Source organism: Pleurodeles waltl, chromosome 2_1 (genome assembly GCF_031143425.1).
Source record: "Pleurodeles waltl isolate 20211129_DDA chromosome 2_1, aPleWal1.hap1.20221129, whole genome shotgun sequence".
Lineage (NCBI taxonomy): Eukaryota > Metazoa > Chordata > Amphibia > Caudata > Salamandridae > Pleurodeles > Pleurodeles waltl.
Window position 1 is genome coordinate 541,245,766 of NC_090438.1, and position 20,749 is coordinate 541,266,514.

Below are 20,749 nucleotides of genomic sequence, written 5' to 3' on the forward strand. Positions count from 1 at the left end.
CAGCTTAAAGTTACCATCTATACGGATTGCCGATATGTATTTGGAATAGTCCATGACTTTGGCCAGTTGTGGTCACAGAGAGGTTTCATTAACTCTTGTGTTTTACCAGTGGGAAATGGTGAGAGAATTCGAAATTTGTTGCAAGCTACCCAAATGCCTGAAAAGATTGCCGTGGTGAAATGCAGTGCACATCGGAAAGCGCCAGATTTGATGCCAATGGGAAATGGATATGCGGATCAAGTCGCAAGGGTTTGCGCATTGAACTGTATATCGTTCAAAGATAAGTGGGAACTGTTACCTGAAGAAGATGAAACATGTCCAAGTTTTTCATTACAAGTGATAGATATATTGGAAGAATTGAGATCACTGCAGAATAATGTTGACAGGGAATAGAAACGATCATGGAGCAAAATGAAATGTGTACAGTGACAGTATGAACTGTGGGTTTCAGAAGAGGGTCAATTGATTTTGCCAAACAGTTGGTTGTCTCAAATGGCTAGGTATTGTCATGGTCAAGCACATGTTGGGAGGGATGCAATGATTCACACTTTTAAGCAGAATTGGTTCAATCCAAGGTTTAAACAAATTGATGAAGCAGTTTGCCATTGTTGCGTCATTTGCAAGCAGATAAACATTGGGAAATGGACAGTGATTAATTTGAGCCACATTGGAAGATCAGGAGGTCCATTCAGAAGAATGCAAATGGATTCTATTGAGATGCCTGTGTGTGGAGGTGTGAGATATGTGTTGGAGATTGTCTGCATCTTTGGTCACTGGATTGAAGCGTACCCTACGCGAAGGAATGACAACCTAACAGTAGCGAAACTACTGCTTAGGGAACTGATACCATGTTTTAGGATTCCGATCTCTTTAGAATCAGATAGGGGAAGTCAAGCACTGGGGGACTCACCAAGTCACACCTCCCTGGACTCCCTCGGTGTCTAGTTTGCAGAAATGTCTGGATTTGGTAGGTTTCCATGTATGGTTGCGGCGCCCAGGACCAAAAACGAGGGTGCCCCCCGCAAAAACCAGTAGTTCTGATGGATACAACTACCTGTGGATTCCTCACCTCATGAATACTCCCATGGCGCCAGCCTTCGACGGAAGTATTCATGAGGTGAGGAATCCACAGGTAGCTAATGTATCCACCAGAAAAGTCGTTACCGAAGGTAAGTAACTCGTTCTTTTGTGTTTGATAATTTTAAAGTGTCCAGATAGTGTTTTCGGGCATTTCCTTACGCGGGAACAAGACCTACACACACAAGTGAGGTACCATTTTTATCGGGAGGCTTGGCGGAATGCTGGGTTGAAGCAAATTTGTGGTTCTACACCTTTCTGTCACCGAAATGTGAGGAAAAAAGTGTTTTTTTTTTTTTTTGGCCAGATTTTGAGGTTTGCAAAGGATTCTGGGTAACAGAACCTGGTGAGAGCCCCACATGTCACCCCATCCTAGATTCCCCCAGGTGTCTAGTTGTCAAAAATGCACAGGTTTGGTAGGTTTCCTTAGGTGCTGGCTGAGCTAGAGGCCAAAATCCACAGCTAGGCACTTTCCAAAAAATAAGCTGTTTTCTTTGGGAAAATGTGATGTGTCCACGTTGTGTTTTGGGGCACTTCCTGTCGGGGGCGCTAGGCCTACCCACACAAGTGGGGTACCATTTTTATCGGAAGACTTCAGGGAACACTGGGTTTAAGGAAATTTGTGGCTTCTTTTGGATTCCAGAACTTTCTGTCACCAAATTGTGAGGAAAAAGTGTTTTTTGGGCCGCATTTTGAGGTTTGCAAAGGATTCTGTGTAACAGAAGCTGGTGAGAGCCCCATGAGTGACCCCTTCATTGGATTCCCCTAGGTGTCCAGTTTTAAAAAATGCACACGTTTGGTAGGTTTCCTTAGGTGTTGGCTGAGCTAGAGACCACAATCAACAGCTGGGCACTTTCCAAAAAACATCTCTGTTTTCTTTGGGAAAATGTGATGTGTCCACGTTGTGTTTTGGGGCATTTCCTGTCGCGGACGCTAGACCTACCCACACAAGTGAGGTACCATTTTTATAAGGAGACTTGGGGGAACGCTGGGTGGAAGGACATTTTTGGCTCCTCTCAGATTCCAGAACTTTCTGTCACCAAAATCTGAGGAAAAATAGTTTTGTGGACCACATTTTGAGGTTTGCAAATGATTCTGGGTAACAGAACCTGGTGTGAACCTCACAAGTCACCCCATCCTGGATTCCCCTAGGTGTCTAGTTTTTCAAAATGCACAGGTTTTTTGGGTTTCACGTTGTTTTTTGGGGCATTTCCTGTTGAGGCGCTAGGCCTACCCACACAAGTGGGGTACCATTTTTATTGGAAAACTTGGGGAAATGCTCGGTAGAAGGACATTTTTGGCTCCTTTCAGATTCTAGAACTTTCTGACTCCAAAATATGAGGAAAAGGTGTTTTTTTGGCCAAATTGTGAGGTTTGCAAAGGATTCTGGGTAACAGAACCTGATGAGAGCCCCACAAGTCACCCCATCCTAGATTCCCCTAGGTGTTTAGTTTTAAAAAATGCACAGGTTTTTTTGGGTTTCCTTAAGTGCCGGCTGATCTAGAGGCCAAAACCCACAGCTAGGCACTTTAATGAAAGTAGCTCTGTTTCCTTTGCTAAAATGTGATGCATCCATGTTGTGTTTAGGGGCATTTCCTGTTGTGGGTGCTAGGCCTACCCACACAAGTGAGGTACCATTTGTATCGGGAGACTTGGGGGAACACTGGGTGGAAGGAAACACGTGGCTCCTCTCAGATTCCAGAACTTTCTGTCACCAAAATGTGAGGAAAAAGTGTTTTCTTGGCCATATTTTGAGGTTTGCAAAGAATTCTGGGTAACAGAACCTGGTAAGAGCCCCACAGGTCACCCCATCCTGGATTTCCCTAGGTGTCTAGTTTTAAAAAATGCACAGGTTTGGTAGGTTTCCCTAGGTGCCGGCTGAGCTAGAGGCCAAAATCTACAGCTAGGGACTTTGCAAAAAACACGTCAGATTTCAATGTAAAAATGTGATGTGCCCATGTTATGTTTCCTGTCACAGGCATTAGGCCTACCCACGCAAGTGAGGTACCATTTTTATTGGGTGACTTGGGGGAACACAGAATAGCAAAACAAGTGTTATTGCCTCTTGTCTTTCTCTACATTTTTGTCCTTCCAAATGTTAGACAGTATCTAAAAAATACTTTGTTTTTTAGAAATGCCCTGTAATTCACATGCTAGTATGGGCACCCTGGAATTCAGAGATGTGCAAATAACCACTGCTTCTCAACACCTTATCTGGTGCCATTTTGGAAATACAAAGGTTTTCTTGATACCTATTTTTCACTCTTTATATTTGAGCAAATGAATTGCTCTATACCTGGTATGGAATGAAAACCCATTGCAAGGTGCAGCTCATTTATTGGCTCTGGGTACCTAGGGTTCTTGATGAACCTACAAGCCCTATATATCCCCGCAACCAGAAGAGTCCATCAGACGTAACGGTATATTGCTTTAAAAAATCTGACCCCCTAGGAAAAAGTTACAGAGTGAAACGTTGAGAAAAATTGCTGTTTTTTTCACCTCAATTTCAGTATTTTTTTCATTTCAACTGTTATTTTCTGTAGGAAAGCCTTGTAGGATCTACACAAATTACTGCTTGCTAAATTCAGTATTTTTTTCTACTTTTCAGGGATGTTTAGCTTTCTGGGATCCAGCATTGGTTTCACACCCATTTCTGTCACGAACTGGAAGGAGGCTGAAAGGACAAAAAATAGTAAAAACGGGGTATGTCCCAGTAAAATGCCAAAACTGTGCTGAAAAATTGGGTTTTCTGATTTTGGCGAATTTCTTGGTCTCCTTGAGGGGAACCCACAAAGTCTGGGTCCCTCTAGAACCCCTAGGATGTTGGAAAAGAAGGACGCAAATTTGGTGTGGGTAGCTTATATGGACAAAAAGTTATGAGGGCCTAAGCGCAAACTGCCCCAAACAGCCAAAAAAGGGCTTGGCACCTGAGGGGGAAAAGGCCTGTCAGCGAAGGGGTTAACGTGAATTGTTGAGCTTATGTTTGATTAATGTAGTAATATGTCATATTAAGGGTTGTGCATTATGTATTAGTGTTATTAATTGTAGGACTTAACTTAGCGAGATCTTGGCCTAGTTGAACGGCCTCATGTCAAGTTGCATTTCTTAGGCGTTTTATAAAATGTCTGCTTAGAGAATTAAATTGTGATTTTCCACTGTACTGACCATGTGTTCGTAAGTGAAGTTAGTTCTCATGAGAAACTGCTTGCTAGAAGACGCTGTACTTGCCTGTGAAACGATGTATATTGTAGTATGTGTAAGACTGACGTTCCCAGCAGAAGACAATGGATGAACTGACTGGAGTATAAGCTGCAACAATATTGATACAGATGACCCGAATGACGAAGCAGGAGAAGAGGAGTCAGTCATCAACATGTGAACCATATATTAGTAAAATTGTAGATTTGAGGTTTTAGTTTCATTGGACTGAATGTAAACATGTAATTCTCTGACTAATTAGGATGTGGGAAGAAGTTTTAGGAAACCTAAATTAGCCAGACTGCAATGAGAGGAGATACCGCCATTATTTTCTTGACCATCCCGAGAAGTGACATGCTTAACTTTACTGCTTAGAGCGACTTTGCTTTTTCTGAACTTTGATGCTGAACCCTAATGTCTTACGGATCGAACAGATGTCCTGTTGACGAAAACTCTCACAGCTTGCTGAACCATATTGAGGACAGCTATACTGACAATGTTACTGATTGATATGTCTATTTGCTTTTGTTTCTAGATACCAACTGCTATTTTGATAGAGCCATAGTTAGATGTTTTTCTAAATTTGTGTTGACTAAATTGTTTTGCATGAAACCCAAACATGCTATGCTAATCTGATGTTAGTTAGGGTTCTCACTGATGAAGTTTGCTACATAACAGTTGATGTATTTTCTTTGCTGAAATCTAAATGTATGTCATTTCGTTTGCACAGTTATTCTTGCTATTAATTTGTACTGTAATTCTAGAACGTGTAGTAGCTCAAGATTTAATTAGAATGCGATTCTTTTGCAGCTTTGGTCAGCCAGTATTGTTTCTGTATGTTCATCATTTGATTTTGAGAATAAGGGCCAGATGTAGCAAAGGTTTTTACCCATTCTGTGTCTATGGGAAAAAGTGTTCGTACATATGGCCCTAAGTTACATGACATTGGCATTGTTAATATAAGGAAATAAAAATACTAACTTTTACAAAAAGGTGTGGTTATTCATGACTGAAAGGTCATGGTGGGTGGAAATTACTGATTCCTATTGATTAGTGATGTTATTGATAGTTGATGTTATTGATCTCTATTGGTATGAGATATATGGTGGGTACAACTGGAAGCGCAGTCAAAAGGTCTATAGGCCTATTTGCGTCTCCCTTAAGTAAGTTCACTTAATAAGGTCTGACGCACTTACAGTACCAACGGGAACTTGGAAATCGGGTGTGGTAAAATTGCAAACACTGCACTAGCAGCAATCATATGCAGTAACTGAGTCACAACTGCTACATTGCAAGCCAGAGTAGATTAGAGGAAAGGAGCCGAGCCACATACAAGTCGAAAGAGCAGTAGAAATGGAAAGACGAGAGACAGAAGATTAAGAAGGAGCATGGGAAAAGAAGTAGACGTTAGTGAACAAGAGCTAGGAATACTGACAAACGAGCTGCTTGAAAGGGGTCACGAAATGCCAGAGGCTAGAAAGAGGAGGACATGATACGGAATGCAGCCAGGCAATAATACTATTGGAGTCACCATTAGAGGTAGCGAAGAAATAAACAAAAACTACACTTCAGGACAAAGAGGAATATAGCTAGCAGAAGAAGCTGCTGCCATTGAATTGGGGGCCATACACTGATCCAACGCCAACCCATTGGGAGAGGCCGCTGAGATAACCCTGACGCCTTAGGCTGTGATGTGAGTGAGCCATAATGCATTCCATTATCTGTAACTATAAATCTGTCAGGTTAGTCTCAACGTATCAGACCACGTGTAAGTCTGATTTAACATTCCTGCCATGCATGAACCAGGTGTGATTGTGTAATAAGCAGAAAATATCACACTCATGCATTCATCGAAATGTTGCTTTCAATACATAACCATGAATGGGCTGCTGCACAACCACGAAGCAAGGTAATTTGCGTCACAACTTCCATGCGACAATCACATCAAGCTCCCCAGCAGACATGTAGACAGAAGAGGCAGAAGACGCTGAGGAGGAGTGCCCCACAGACAGACCGCAGAAGGCAGGCACACGCCTGCAACCAGCAAAACCCCCTCATGGTTAACTGGCAACGTCGAATTTCACAAACCCATAACACCACAACCTACTGGACAAATACCTAAACAGTGCACGGAGCCCACGGCATGGCCTCAAACACAGCTCCAGAGACTGATAAAGCCTCGCAGATGTGGCATCAGATTTAGGCCAGTGGTTGCACACAAGGATGGGGAAGGTGTCCCTACCGGAGGGAATGCATGGTCTTTGGATGCGTTACGTCGGCAGTACCGTAGAAAAACTGAAAACCAATCAGGCACTCAGATCTAATGTAAATGGGAAAGGGTCAACATCCACCAAGGTTTCCAAGCCACGTCTCGCAGCACGGATTATTTCACAGAAGCTGCAAACCGTTGTGTTGTGTTCTCCACCATGAGAGTTTGACACAAAAACGTAAAAAATGCTACATGCTTATTGGATCACAAGACCATAGGACGGTAGTAGAGAAATTGGCTACTCCCAGTGGCGACCTCCAGTGAAGGGCATTTAACATGCAGAGTGAAATGGCAGACTGCATCTAGGATAACGCCAAGGCCTGCTGCAGCGCACCACTGCCCTAAACATAGTGTTGACTCTCTAAGCACATTCACTAGAAAAATAATTTAAACATGAAGATGAAACAAGGCAGACCAGCCTGCCTAGGCCAGGCATCCTGATAGGACGCTGCTCTAGAAGTTGCGGGGGTTGGGGTGGAGAAGGGGCGGGGTCCACCAATGAAAGACAATCATTTTTCAGAGAGAGGAAGGAGTCATATTATCTGAGAAGTGATGTCACATATATGCTTTTTATATGTGATAGTTGTTTGTGCTCACTCACAGTTAGCCATCATTACATGCCAGCCACCTGTGGCAGTTGTTTTGTGTTTGTTGTTTAATGAAAACTGTGAATAAACAGCACAACATTTTTTTTATTCAGGCAAACAAACATCATTTGTTCTTATTTCAAAATTGCAGGGTTGTGATCTCTACACCGTGTGCCCTTCTTTCAGCTCCCCTTAATGCTTCCAGGCCAGAGGTGCTGGAATTTTTAATCGTTCTTTACTTGAAATCATCTAGGACAATTCCTGATGGCAGTGATTTTGCTTGCTGTCTCAGGGGTATATTGTAGAGTTGAGCACTCTCCATATGAGTATTCAAGAACACCCATTATGAGCCTGTGTACAGAGATAAATCACTGTATGTGTTATGTGATCCCTAGTCCCTCGACATGATTCTTAAGAACTGACTTGCCCAACATAACCGTCTCCTCTGGCCAGAAGATGTAGAGTTTTCCGTGTTGGAACTCGAAATAATGACGGTACCCCAGGGTATTGTGCCACTAGCTCTTGTATGAGGCAGCCTGCATTGCACATGACTTGTATTGTAAATTTCTTCTGTTTTTGCACTTGCTGTGCAGGAATTTAGAGGATGAGCACATCAAATTACACGTGGGAATTGTGCAATCCTGTAAAATTTAACCTTGATATATTGCGGGTTCTGAGGGGTGTTGGAGAGACAATGTGAGGGTTTATTGTAGAGAAAGTGTCATCCAGAGATTTTTGGAATAAAATACCTGAGCATTCCGTGACACCCACATGATAAATTGCCTTATGCCAGTAGTGTAGAAAACAGGGGTGCATGGATAGCCTCACTTCTGTGTGTGTTCCTATGCACAGCATGGTGCAAATCAACAACATGGTCTGTTTAGCCTGTAATTCCCACATTTTTCTTCCTTAGTTTGGTCATAGGTTATAGCCCTGCCCCTAAATATTCTCTCCAGTCATCTTCTCTATTCTGCCAAAATCTTCATTCTCCATAGCATGGTTTACAGCGTAGTCATTGTAAAGAAGCATCAATGCATTGTAGTCCCTATTTCATATTGTTAACCCGATTACTACCTGCTTCCACTTGCAATTTGCGATTTAAAAATCCAGTGTTGCCACCTATTTGCAAATTACACATTTTTCATACATTGGCTCTGCGAACTGCATTCGAGTAATCACAATTTTGTGTTACAAATTGTGCAACTTGAAGAGTAGTGAGTTAAATGTGCATCTTTTGTGAGCAATACATTTTCTGCGTTTACTACATTGCGATCGCAAAACGGTTTGTGATGGCTTGCAATTTGCAAACAGTGGGACCCTGTTGCTTCGTGTAAGAGGAGCAATTGCGATATAATGAAGGGGAGGATGGTTGACATATTCAGGGGTTGAAGTATGGTGCTGCCTGAATGGGCTTTGTTGTGTAGCGTGGAGAAGAGGATTCACTGGTAGTTCCTGGTTACACAAAGTATAAGAAAGATGGTTACACAAAGTATAAGAAAGATGTATGGTGAAGAGACCGACAGTCTCATTAAACAGTCCATAAAAAGAAAACATAACGCTTTACACATAAACGCATACATGCATAAACACTTTATAAAGAATTACAATAATGATTAAAAATGCATTTTTGGTCGGGGTAACTCAAGAAATCAGGAGCACAGATATGCCTGTTACAAGAAACCCACTTGTCAAAAAAGACCAACGTAAGTTACACAGCAAATACCTCCATGTACTGCAGCACAACGCATCACTGATGCGTGAACCTGCATCTCTTCGAAATTACCGCTGCCCGGTGCATCCTCGATGCATTCTATACTCAAGACCTTGCACCTTAGCCCTGCAGCACCTTGAAATCACTACTACATGATGCATCCTCCGTGCACTCTTAATGCAAGACCTTGCAGCTGCCCCTGCGTGATGCATCCTCGACACAGGACCTCAAAATAATCTGCAACTCAGATTTAAGGTACTTTGTTCAGCAGGCCTAGCCTGGTCCTTGTTTCTGACCAATGCTCCACCGCAGTCAGCTTGAACTTGTGACTTTATCCCAGTCTGATGTGACCAGATAACCACTTTGATGCTTTTTGCATCCAGTAAACTCTTAAAGAAGAGTCACACAATTGCCTACCCAAGGTAAAAACAAAGATAAACTCTTCTGTCCAGACAGATAATCTAGGTCACATTGTAAACTGTTACAGTAAACCTGGTATCTTAACTGAGATTGAAAAATCGCAACAAACTGATTTTCATTTGCAAACATTTAACCTGTCCACGATGATATTTCCTCTACTTACTTACTCAATTCCCTTTCCAATGCTAATGGACTAAATTGACCCATCAATGAATGGCAGCATACAAAATATAATATATGTCAAAGAGAGCAATATCTCACAATATACATAAATCTTAAGCCATCTCATCCCATAGTGGCTTGGAGCATAAGACTGGCAGATAGAACTGAAAATGATGTTTCAAACAGCCCCCTAGTAACCAATCAATGTTTGAAGCTCAAGCTTAAAGTTCTACTCTAAATCAAGCATGAGAATGTATTTAACAATGAAAGGCATTGATCAGCAGTGTAGCTGAACGCCCACCACACAGCTTTTCAAAATGGTGAAGTCCTTACCTAGCAGTTTTGGTTGGACTGTTCCCATTGAAGCGGGTCAAGATTGATATAGATTGGCTGGATCCGAACTGAGGTGGCATGGTGGAATGCAGCAAAGTAATTATCAGTGGCTAAGAATTATTCAAGAATTCCACCCATCTTTTTTGTATATTTTATTCTGTTGCCCTAAGTGGGACAGGTATGTCCAGACATGGGCCCCATAAACACTGTATCACTGGACCTAAGCTACATCTGGCTGATGAGCCCTAACTAGGGCAAAACCTGTCATGGGTTGCTTGTGTTCCAGTTCAGGGTGGACCTGACCCAGCAGTTGGGGCTGTACGGTCCCATTGCAGCAGGGCCAAGACTGAGTTGGATTTGGTTAGGCCCAAATTTATTTAGCTACAATATTATCTGGACTACCTGCCCTGGAGGGATTTATATTAAGAATAATATCACTATTACCTCTTGCCTTTATCAACCCCAGAGGTTCAGACTCAGCTGTGTACGTATCCTCCTCCTCACCAGAATAATCCCACTCCTTACCTTTATAGGTAATAAAGTTAAACCAAGACAGCCTCTGACCATATGGCAAATCAGACAGAAGCAGACCGCAGATATGCTTCCAAGACTGACTGCTTGCTTGATGTAAAAGCCATTTCTCAAGAGATAAAACATGGTTTGATTTAAAGGGGCCCTCATCCTGTTAATCACAGACTACCTTAATTCCAGGATCCAGCATTTCAAAATAGTTGTGAGAAATCAACAAATGTTAGACTGCAGGTACGTATTTAGGCTCAGACCTAGCCTAACTCTTCAACTAGCCTTGAAAAAGCCTCTGGACTGCGCACCAGAGTAGGCAAAGGATGTTTTGGTTTTACAGAGCTCTTCAAGTATAACGTTTGAATAAATGAGTGAGTTGGTTCACACAACACAAAGAAGAAAGAGTGTTTATTCTATGTTCAATATAAATTGACACCCAACTGGTGCTACTGAAGCTTGAGCCGCACGACTGCAAGCTTTAGGCCTTTGAAAGGCCGTGCATAGAATCTCTGCCACCAGTCCCCTTTGGGAGCCAGTGCCATATCCCACTACACCCGACCCCTCAACACTTCGCTGTTCGTGTGCAACAAAGAGGATGGGACCAGAAGAGGAAGAGTGGTGGGGGAAGGAGGGAGGTGCTAGCGCAGGTGTTTTAATAAAAATTATGAATGAGTGTTCATGTATTCTGAGGAAGGGATTTGAAAAGAAAATATAATAACGTAGAAAAATAAAGCACACATTTGAAATTGTGATTACGGTGAGTGGCCACCAGGGTTCATGAAGTGTACTTATTAGTAGTCTAATACTGTGAAATGTTGAATATATGTTTGACTAATGTAGTAATATGTCATATTGAAGGTTATGTATTATGTATTAGCTTTATTAGTCGTAGGCCTTAATTTAGCGAAGGTCTTGGCCTACTTGCCAGGCCTCATGTCAAGCTGTATTTCTGAAGGTTTCAATACATGGCTGTCCTAGAGAGTTAAACTGTGATTTTCCATTGTATTGTTTAAATGTGCTCGTAGCTGAGAATCTTTTCTCATGAGAATCGACTGGTAGAAGATGCAGTTCTTGCTAATGTAACATTCTGTGTGTAATGTGTGTAAGGCTGACTTTCTCATGAGGAGAACAATGGAGACACTGACTGGAGTACCTGACGAGTCGGGTGATGAGGACATTGCAGGATGACCAATCAACGACATGTGAAAGGAGTAATCGTAGAATTCATAGATTTGGAGTTTTAGTTTTATTGGACAAAGTGTGAACATGCGATCCCTTGACCAATAGGGATTTAGGAAATGGTTTTAGTGATGTAAATGTAACGAGACTGCACTGAGAAGAAAGGAGCATTCCTCATTTTGCCATTAACCATCATTGCCCATTTTCTTGCTGGCCGAAAGGTCAATATTTTCTTGTGCTTCTTGACAAGAAGCGTGCTAAACTTTTTTGTTTAAAGACTTTGCATTTTGTGAACTTTGATGCTGAATCGTGATGCCTTGCTGATCGACTGATGTCCTGAGGATGAAGACTGACTCGGTTTGCTGATCCACATTGAGGATAGGTATTAGGAGTTAGAATGTTGATTATCATGCATATTTGCCTTTTCTTTCTAGGCACCAACCACACTGTTTTGTTAGAGCCATAGTTAGATGTTTTTCCAAATTCGTGTTACTAAATTGTTATGCATGAAGCCCAACATGCTGATGCTAATCTGGTGTTAGTTAAGGATCCTCACTAATGAAATTCTGCTAATAGGGAATGATGCTTGATGAATTTCTCTTCTGAACTCGAATGTATGTGATCATATGGACGCAGTTGACCTTGTTATTAATTTGCACCATAACCTTAGAGTGTGTCGTAGTTCAAGCTTTAATTAGTTTCTTCCGCCGCTTTGGACATCCAGTATTGTTTCTGTCTGCGTTTCATTTGATTTTGAGATTAATCTACATGACCTTAGCATTGTTAATATAGGGAAATAAATATTCAGACTTTTACTAAGAGGTTTGGTTATTCATGGCTGAAATGTCTTGGTGTGTGACAATCACTGACTCTATTGATTTTTAAAGTTATTGATTATTGTTGATTGTTGATATTGAGTATTGGTTATTGATTATTGATCTGCATGTACTGGAATTATGATGGGAACATCTTAATTGCGAGTCAAAAGGTTCATTGACCTATTCGCGTCCCCTTGCAAGTTTACTTATGAAGGTCAGACGTGCCAACAGAGGTAAGGACTGGCCTAGCTTGGCTGAGGTAGACTGTTGGTCTTACCAGTGCAGGAAAATGGTGAGTCATTGTGACTCCTCCCCTTTGCCGAGAGGCAAGACCTGCTTTGTCATAGTGTCTATGGAGGTAGAACGGTTTGTAAAAAATGCTCAACTTGCAAAAAAATTTAGTTTGTTGTTAAGGTGAGTTTTGAGCGTAGGGTTGTTTGTTGGTGCCTATTACATTCATTTCGTGGGACGGGTTTAGCAAATAATACCAACACTAATAGAACACCTGCTACAAGTTCCAAGAATATTGCTCACTTTTCCAGAAAACAAAGTCAAACAGCCAGCAAAATGCAATCTCTAAACTGCCTACTAATAAATGCTCGTTCACTCTCTAAAAACGAGCAACACATCTGCGACCTACTCACTGAAACACAACCTGACTTACTCCTCATAACTGAATCATGGTTGGGAGACGACATGGCTCCAGTGATGCATGAAGCCATTCTTTCAGGGTATTAAACTATCACTCAAAAACATATAGGCAAAAGAGGAGCTGGACTAGCTGCTATATTCAAGCAAGCTATAAATCTCACCTAAACTGATATTTCCATACAAGGTTGTGGGGCACCCTCATCACCAGATGCAACCCTACCCCAACTTCCTCCTGCTTTACAGACCACCTCCTAGCAATCAACTTTCCCAGACAAATTCTTAGATACAGTTTCAAACCTTAAAATACTATACTCCAGCTTGTGCATTCATGGTGGCCTAAATATTCGGTTTGGAAAACCCAATATGCCCCATCCAAAAACTATCATCACTGGCCTAGTCACACTGAACCTACATCAGATCATCCACAAACCCACACAGATCGCTGGACACATTGTAGATGTCATTTTTGCAAATCCAGAAATAGTTACCTTTCAAAGGATAGCTCCAGTCACATGGTCGGACCACCATTTGGTAGCTTTCCAACAAAAAACACCACAAATAAACCCACCTAAGGCAACCTTCAGTGCATCCACCTGTCGACCGCGGAACAAACTAATTTCTGAATACTTAGTAACACAACTAACATCCGACACAGACATGGACACAATACATTTCATTCAACTTTATAAGTGGCTATAGGAAGCCTTTGATTTCCTAACACCACGAATAGCAACAAAATAAGACAAAAGAAAACAAGCATTTTGGAGAAATACAGAGCTAAAAACAACAATCAAGACTAACTTCACCTACACAAACTTAATGGAATATACAAGTCAGCAATCAAAAAAGCTAACAAGAAGGTACTATTCAGACAGAGTTAAAAATGTTAAATTTGCAAATAAATCAATGAATTTTGTAAATCTAAATGCACAGAAAGAACTCTTCCCATCACTCAAGAATTCACTGAGGTAAATCATTACACAACCAAAGCAGACACGCTAAACTCCTATTTAAAACAAAGGAAAAGCACCAGCACCAATTTCCAACAATTCCCTTCAAGAGAAGGCTACCCCAGACTCTGCATTCCTTCAAACACATATCACAAAGTGAATTATAGATCTTGCCAAAGTAAGTAGGCTAGCCGGCTTCCCTTCTAACCCTTGTCCATCACAAATCTTCAAGAACATTCTTTCAACTACCTCTGCTGCCACACCAGTAAGAAGGATCACCAATAATTCTTTAACGATGGGGATCTTTCCAGAAGACCTAAAAAGGCATACAAGAGCCTATTTTTAAAGAGATCAAACCTGTACCAGATGACCCCAACAACTACATACCAATTATAAACGGCCCATTCCTGGGCAAATTGATAGAAGGAGCAGTATTTAACCAGATGTCAAAATTCAGTGAAGATAATGTCATACTTTCAAGCAGGATTCCACTCAGGATTTCCACAGAAGATCCAGGCTACTATCTCTCTTGTACTATTTAAAACGAAAAAGGCCTCTACCATGGATACCCTTTATTAACTATGAAAAGACTACAATGAATTCAAAACTCTGCTGCCAGACTACTCCTACATGTAAAGCCACAAGCCCAAATCTTCCCTGCCTTGAGGGCCCTATATTGGTTATCGGTTGCTAGAAGATCCACCTTCAAGCTGCTTTGCATCACCCACAAAGGAATACATGGAACAGGACCGGTTTTCATCAAGAATAAAATCACCAAATACATTCAACAAAGGGACCACCATTGCAGATTGGTTCTTTGCCTCAAAACCCCACCATACAAGGGAAAAAAACATAGGTAGTTCATCTTTCTCTGTTCAAGCTGCCAAAGTATGAACTACATTACCCCAAGCATAAAATCCATGGATAACTATCTTATCTTCAGAAGACTTTCCTACATAACCACTATAGTCAAGCACTAATGTACAGCATACCCCTGTGCATGTAAACATTTATAATTTGAGAATATGTCTGAATTTAAATCTATATATTTCTTTGCACAAGAACACATACTAACTATGTTTTTTAAAAATATATAGATATTCTTTAGGTCTGCTTAACTAATTTATATATTACTTATGGTTAAATATATATATATATATATTATTTTATGCTTAACATGTATATAGGCAATTGCATAGTTCCAATATATGCTATTTGATTAGATTCTTATGGGCCTCTGTTTTATTTATCTATCACAATGTATAAATATTATCATAACAGTTTTGTAAACAAGTGCTTTAATATAGAAATATTGGGGAAAATATCAAATTAAAATAAAATAAAAAATTATGTTTGCCCCTTCTATGTAGTTATTTATCTATATATTTATTACTTTACTCCTACTATAGAGGGAAAAAAAGGTTGACTCTTCAATTCACATCTCTATGTCTCTTCCTATGCTTCTCTCTATGCATCCTCTATCTCCACTCTCTGACTCATCACAAATCTCATTCTACTACTATGAACTCTCAAATAACCCTTTCTAAATTCTACCTTCATATTTCCCTCCTTTGACTCATCCTCAACCTCATTTTACTACTATGATCTCCCTAATTTCTAGACTCTACCATCCTAAAGCTCCCCTTTTACTCATCCCAAACCTTATCCTACTACTATGATCTCTCAAATAACATTTTCTAGACTCTTTCCTCCTCCATCCCTCCATCATCCTATTCAAGTCAACTAACAGATTCACACGTCCACCACTCAGAATAACTTATTTCCCTATACAAATTCACCACTAATCTTTTTTCGGTTCCGAAGTAGCATGCTCATCGCCGAAAAGTGCTTCAACACCTTGTCAGTGGTTACTAAGCACTATATAAATGCAATTACAATTACAATGTATAATTATAAATTTAATCTGGATGTAGTAAATTAAATGAATTAAGGGTGTTACGCATCTAAACTATAACATATGTGTAAATGTGGATTAGAAGACCCTCATTCTCCTGGAATGTACAATAATAAAACCCCCTGCCCCTTAAATGAATCCCCCTAACTAACACAAATAGAGGATAGACACCATAGGGACTCCTAGGCTAACACAAGGCCATCTTTGAAAATGCATATTTAAAAAAAAAATTTAAAATGGAGAAATCTAACTCTTCATTGTCTAGAAGCTGATCTCCCTTTGGAATTATATTGATCTTTTTCAGAAAATGTGCTGATGAAATATACCCTTGCCCTTTTGTAACAGAAAGAGAAGTATTGAAGCAAGAGTAGCAATGTCATGGAATGGTTGCACTAGAAGTGTGGTTTTGTGCTGTGGCAATCAGGAATCTGTAGTAGTGAGGGTAGACGGTTATGTATGTGTTTAGGCATAACTAGTGTTTTCTGTAAGCCGAATGATGCAGGGAAGGTGAGAAAGAGGTGAGGGCCAAGAGAGTGTGGCAGGGCAATGGTAAGCAGTCTTCAAGAAGAGGAAGAGTCTGACTGAAGGTAGCAGCATAGGTGTTATGGATGTAGAAAGAGGGCAGTTTAGGGTTTTAGGGGAGACATGCAGGTGACTGGAGATATGATGCCTTGTGTAGGGACATGTTGTAGAAGGAGAAGAACTAGGTTATTAATTAGGGAGAAAAGGTGGTGAAGAGAATGAAGGTGATGATTGTGGGTGATGGAGTTTGAGACATTGGTGGAGGCAAGTATGGTGCAGAGGAGTTTGGCTGTGTTGTTTTTATGAGGGAAACTAGAGCTGGGGTTCAGGGGTGAAGTCTGAGTTTGAGTGACTGGTTGGTATCCTAAAATTGAGTAGACAGTGAAGTAGATGGGAGTGGACATAATAGAGGTATTCAGGGGCCCAAATACGGAAAATGGCGCACAACGCGGCTAACTCAGTTGTGCGTCATTTTATTTAGTGTGAGCTAACACCATTCCATAGCACCAGCTGTGCGCCATATTTATGTAATGATGCATGATGGTGCTAAGGAATGGCTAATATAAAAAAAGATGCATTAGGGGGTCAGAAATGAGGTTAGGCTGGTTGGCGGCAACATTACTGCCGCTTATCAGCCTAGTATAATTTCTTTTATGCACAAGCAGCCACAAACATGACTCCTGTCTAACTATAGACAGGAGTCATGCCTACCACTTCAATGCCCACAACAGGGGACCAGTGTCCCCTGAGCAAGCCCTACATACCCAATGCCAGGCAGGGGGTCCAATGAAAGGCAGTAAAATAAAATAAAAAATATACTCACCTAAACTTATCCGGGATGGGGTCCCCCACCTGTAGTGTCCCTGTGGTGTGGGTGGTGGTGTTGCTGCGGGTTGGGGTGGGCATCTTTGTGCCCATTCCATGGTGTTTCACAATGGAAATTAGCCTACCTACACTCTAATTCTTGGTCTGAACCAGGCATTAAATAATGGTGCGAAGCCAGCATAGCGCCGTTATTCAGGTCCGCGCCCTCCTTGCGTGTTGTTTCTGCGCTGGAATTGAGACTTTGAAATTTGGAGTTAGTTCACCCCTGTATCTAAGCTGTCCAGGACTCTGTCAGAGTCTGTCTGTACTTGTCTTAAATCTGCTGTCACCCACTGTTTCCTCCAAGTCCCCTGATGGGTTTTATCATTTTAGTTTTAATTGCCCTATTCTGTTATGCTGTTCAGTACTAATAAGCCCAACTAATTCTGAACTGCTGATCTGTCCTAAGTGCGTCCTGTGCTATGCACTGTCCTGATATTGCTGTCAACTGACGCCAGAAGAAAGTGACCGTCCTGCCTGATGAAATATTACTGTCTAATGTCCCATGAGGAGGCGTATAACTAAATGTAGTTTCTTGTTTCCTTTTCAGTAAGTTAACCCCTTGCATGCCTTGGACGACCTGGGCTCACCCTCGGCCACGGTTGCCTTTTAGGCAAAGTTCGCTCTCCTGGGAGCATTATTCTATCTGGGGTTCGAAACCCACTAGACGCCAAGGATGTTTTTTACTGTCTGTTTTAGGGCAGCGACCCCTCAGGCAAGGGTAGCTGCCCTGCGGGCAATATTTGTCAATATATATCTCTATATATTTTTCTATATGTTTCCCCCCCACCTCCGGGGCTAGATCGGCCATATTTTCAGCCAATCTTGCCCCTGGGGGCTTCAAAACCCACTGGGCCCCAGGGATTGTGGTGGTGTGCGTGTGTGTTTTTTGTGTCTTGGGGGCACATTAGTGTTGGCTATTTCTGCCCCCCCTTGGGGTCAGATAAGCCTATTTATTTAGGCCCATATGCCCCCAAGGGGGGCAGAAGCCACCAAGATGGCAGAGAATTTTTTTTTGTTCACCTTTGTTTTTTTTGTGCTAGGGGCACAGAACTGTTGGCCATTTCTGTCCCCTCTGGGGGGCAGAATCCACTTAGGCACCAGGGATCTTGTGGGTGTGTGTGTGTGTGTTTAGTGTGGGGGAGGCACATTACTGACGGCCATTTCTGCCTCCGTTGAGGGCAGATCGGCCTATTTTTTTGTAGGCCCATCTGTCCCCCTGGGGGGCAGAATCCACTTAGGCACCAAGGAAAAGTTGTAAATGCTTGGTAGAGGGGTGTGTGTCAACTGGCGAAGTATTTGTATTTGTGATTATAACAGTTTATTTCTCTTTTTAATTCTAGTTTAAAGCTTTTGCTTCCTTTTCTGTGGATCCTTGCGGTTTTGACAGTAGTTTACCTTCGGTTTGCATAATTGCATGTTTTAAGTAAGTAAAAGCAATTAACTCAAAAGGAGTATTGTTGACATGCATGAATGACATGTTTGTAGGTGGTGTACTAAATGCAGGATTGTGTGTGAAATTTCCTTAGATCTGTGCACAATGATATTTGTGTTGTCTTATGTCTAATTTGCTTTTCTGTTTTTCTTTTTAGTGGGATATCATTGGTGATTGCTGTGTCTGTGCAGAGTAGTTGCTGGTGAGTAGCTTTTTCAGGCAAGTGATTGGTATAATTTTTTAGTACATAACTCTTTGTGATAAAGCCACACTTTGTTTGTTACTTATTTTAGACAGTGCTGGTTGTTGTTGCCAATCCATTTGTTGTTAGAAAGGATCATGGCTAGCCGCAGAGTGGCCGCTCAGCAGGATGTTGTCATGCTTTTTGAGTTGTCTTCTGACCATGATTATGACACTGACTTTGCATCTGAGGCAGAGGAGGAAGTGAGAGATTCTGGCAGTGAGTTTTCTGGCCGAGAGGAATCTTCTGATGAGGAAGCCAATCTGATGACATTGATGTGCCAATAGTGCAGCCGCCTGGGGCTGAAAGGTTTCCCATTGGAAGACCTGACACCTGGATTGCCCCAAACAAGGAGCAGCCACAGGTGCTTTACTGGTCTCCCAGGGTGTAGAGTCAATATGGAAAACGTTTTGCCTGTCAATTTCTTTCAGTTATTTATGGACGATGTATTCTTGGAAGAAATTCTTGAGCAGACTTATTTGCATGCGGAGCAGTATTTGTGGGACAACGCTGCCAGACTTAGGCCTCAGTGCAGAGTTACCCAATGGATTCCCACAAATCTGGAAGAGTTGAAAAAGTTCCCGGGTCTGACTTTTTTGATGGGGTTTATAAGGAAGCCGTCATTGGCTTCTTATTGGTCAACTAGTCCCTTGATGGCAACGGCTATATTTCCTGCAACCATGACTCGTAATCAGTATTTGCTTCTTCTTTGGATGCTACATTTTGTTGACAATTCTTTAGTCTTGCCATGAGATCACCCTGATTGTGACCGTCTTTTTAAGATTAGGCCTGTCCTTGATCATTTTGTAGATCGTTTTTCAGAGGTTTATGTTCCAGGGAAAGAAATATCTGTAGATGAGTCTTTGGTCCTATTCAACAGCATTTGGTTTTTAAGCAGTACATTCCTAGAAAGAGGGCACGGAATCGAATTAAGATGTATGAGCTGTATGAAAGTGTTACAGGATATGTGTATAATTTCCGGGTCTACACTGGTAGGGATTCCAGTATTGACCCCCTTGGTTGTCCTTCCACTTTTGGAGTTAGTGGGAAAATTGTGTGGGAACTTGGTAGACTGTTTAACAAAGGACACCATTTGTATGTAGATAACTTCTACACTGGCGTGCAGTTGTTCAAGGAATTGTTCAGAGTGGACACTATAGCGTGTGGCACAATCATCTCTAACTGGAAAGGCTATCCAAGAGAGCTTGTCTGTGAAAAACGTGAGAGGGGACAGTTCAGTGCCTTGCAAAATGATGAGCTGCTAGCTCTGCAATTTGCAGACAGAATGGATGTCTAAATGTTAACATGGAAATACATGATGAGAGTACTTCACCTGTGGCTGTTGGGGGTCAAGTTGGTGAAGTACCCAAACCAGTGTGCATTTTAGACTACACTGAACACATGGGTGGTGTTCATAGAGTAGACCAGAGGTTGAAATCTTACACTGCTATTCGTAAGTCTTACATTTGGTATAAAAAGTTGGCCATCCATTTGTTTCATTTAGCAATGTGTAATGCTTTTATTGTGCTCAAGGATTGTTTCCCTGAGTTAAGGATAAAATTTGTTAAATTTCAGTAGTCGGTGACAGAGAGCCTTATTGTGGTGGAACAGGCAAGAGTTCCTAGAGTAGCAGTGGTGGACGATGTGGCTAGATTGAAAGATCACCACTTTCCTGATCACATTCTTCCCACTCCCAAAAAACACTTTCCCACTAAGAAATGTAGAGTCTGTGCCCAATGAGGTATCCGGAGGGAGACCTGGAACTACTGCCCTGATTGTCCTTCTAAGCCTGGGCTGTGTGGTCAACTGTTTTAGAAGTTACTACATTCAAAAGAATTATTGGCAACTACCATGAGTGAAAACTGCCTGCTCTGTATTTTTTTATATTTTTTGCT

At 41.5% G+C, this 20,749-nt stretch overlaps 1 long non-coding RNA gene across 1 annotated transcript in view; it reads left to right on the plus strand.

The window, feature by feature from the left end:
* LOC138258988 (uncharacterized) overlaps positions 1-20,749 on the plus strand; it is an 82,913-nt gene that overhangs the window by 28,528 nt on the left and 33,636 nt on the right. The window contains exons 3-4 of the long non-coding RNA XR_011198618.1: positions 18,522-18,604; positions 18,771-18,815. This is a non-coding gene — a long non-coding RNA (uncharacterized lncRNA). The remainder of the gene's footprint in view (positions 1-18,521; positions 18,605-18,770; positions 18,816-20,749) is intronic.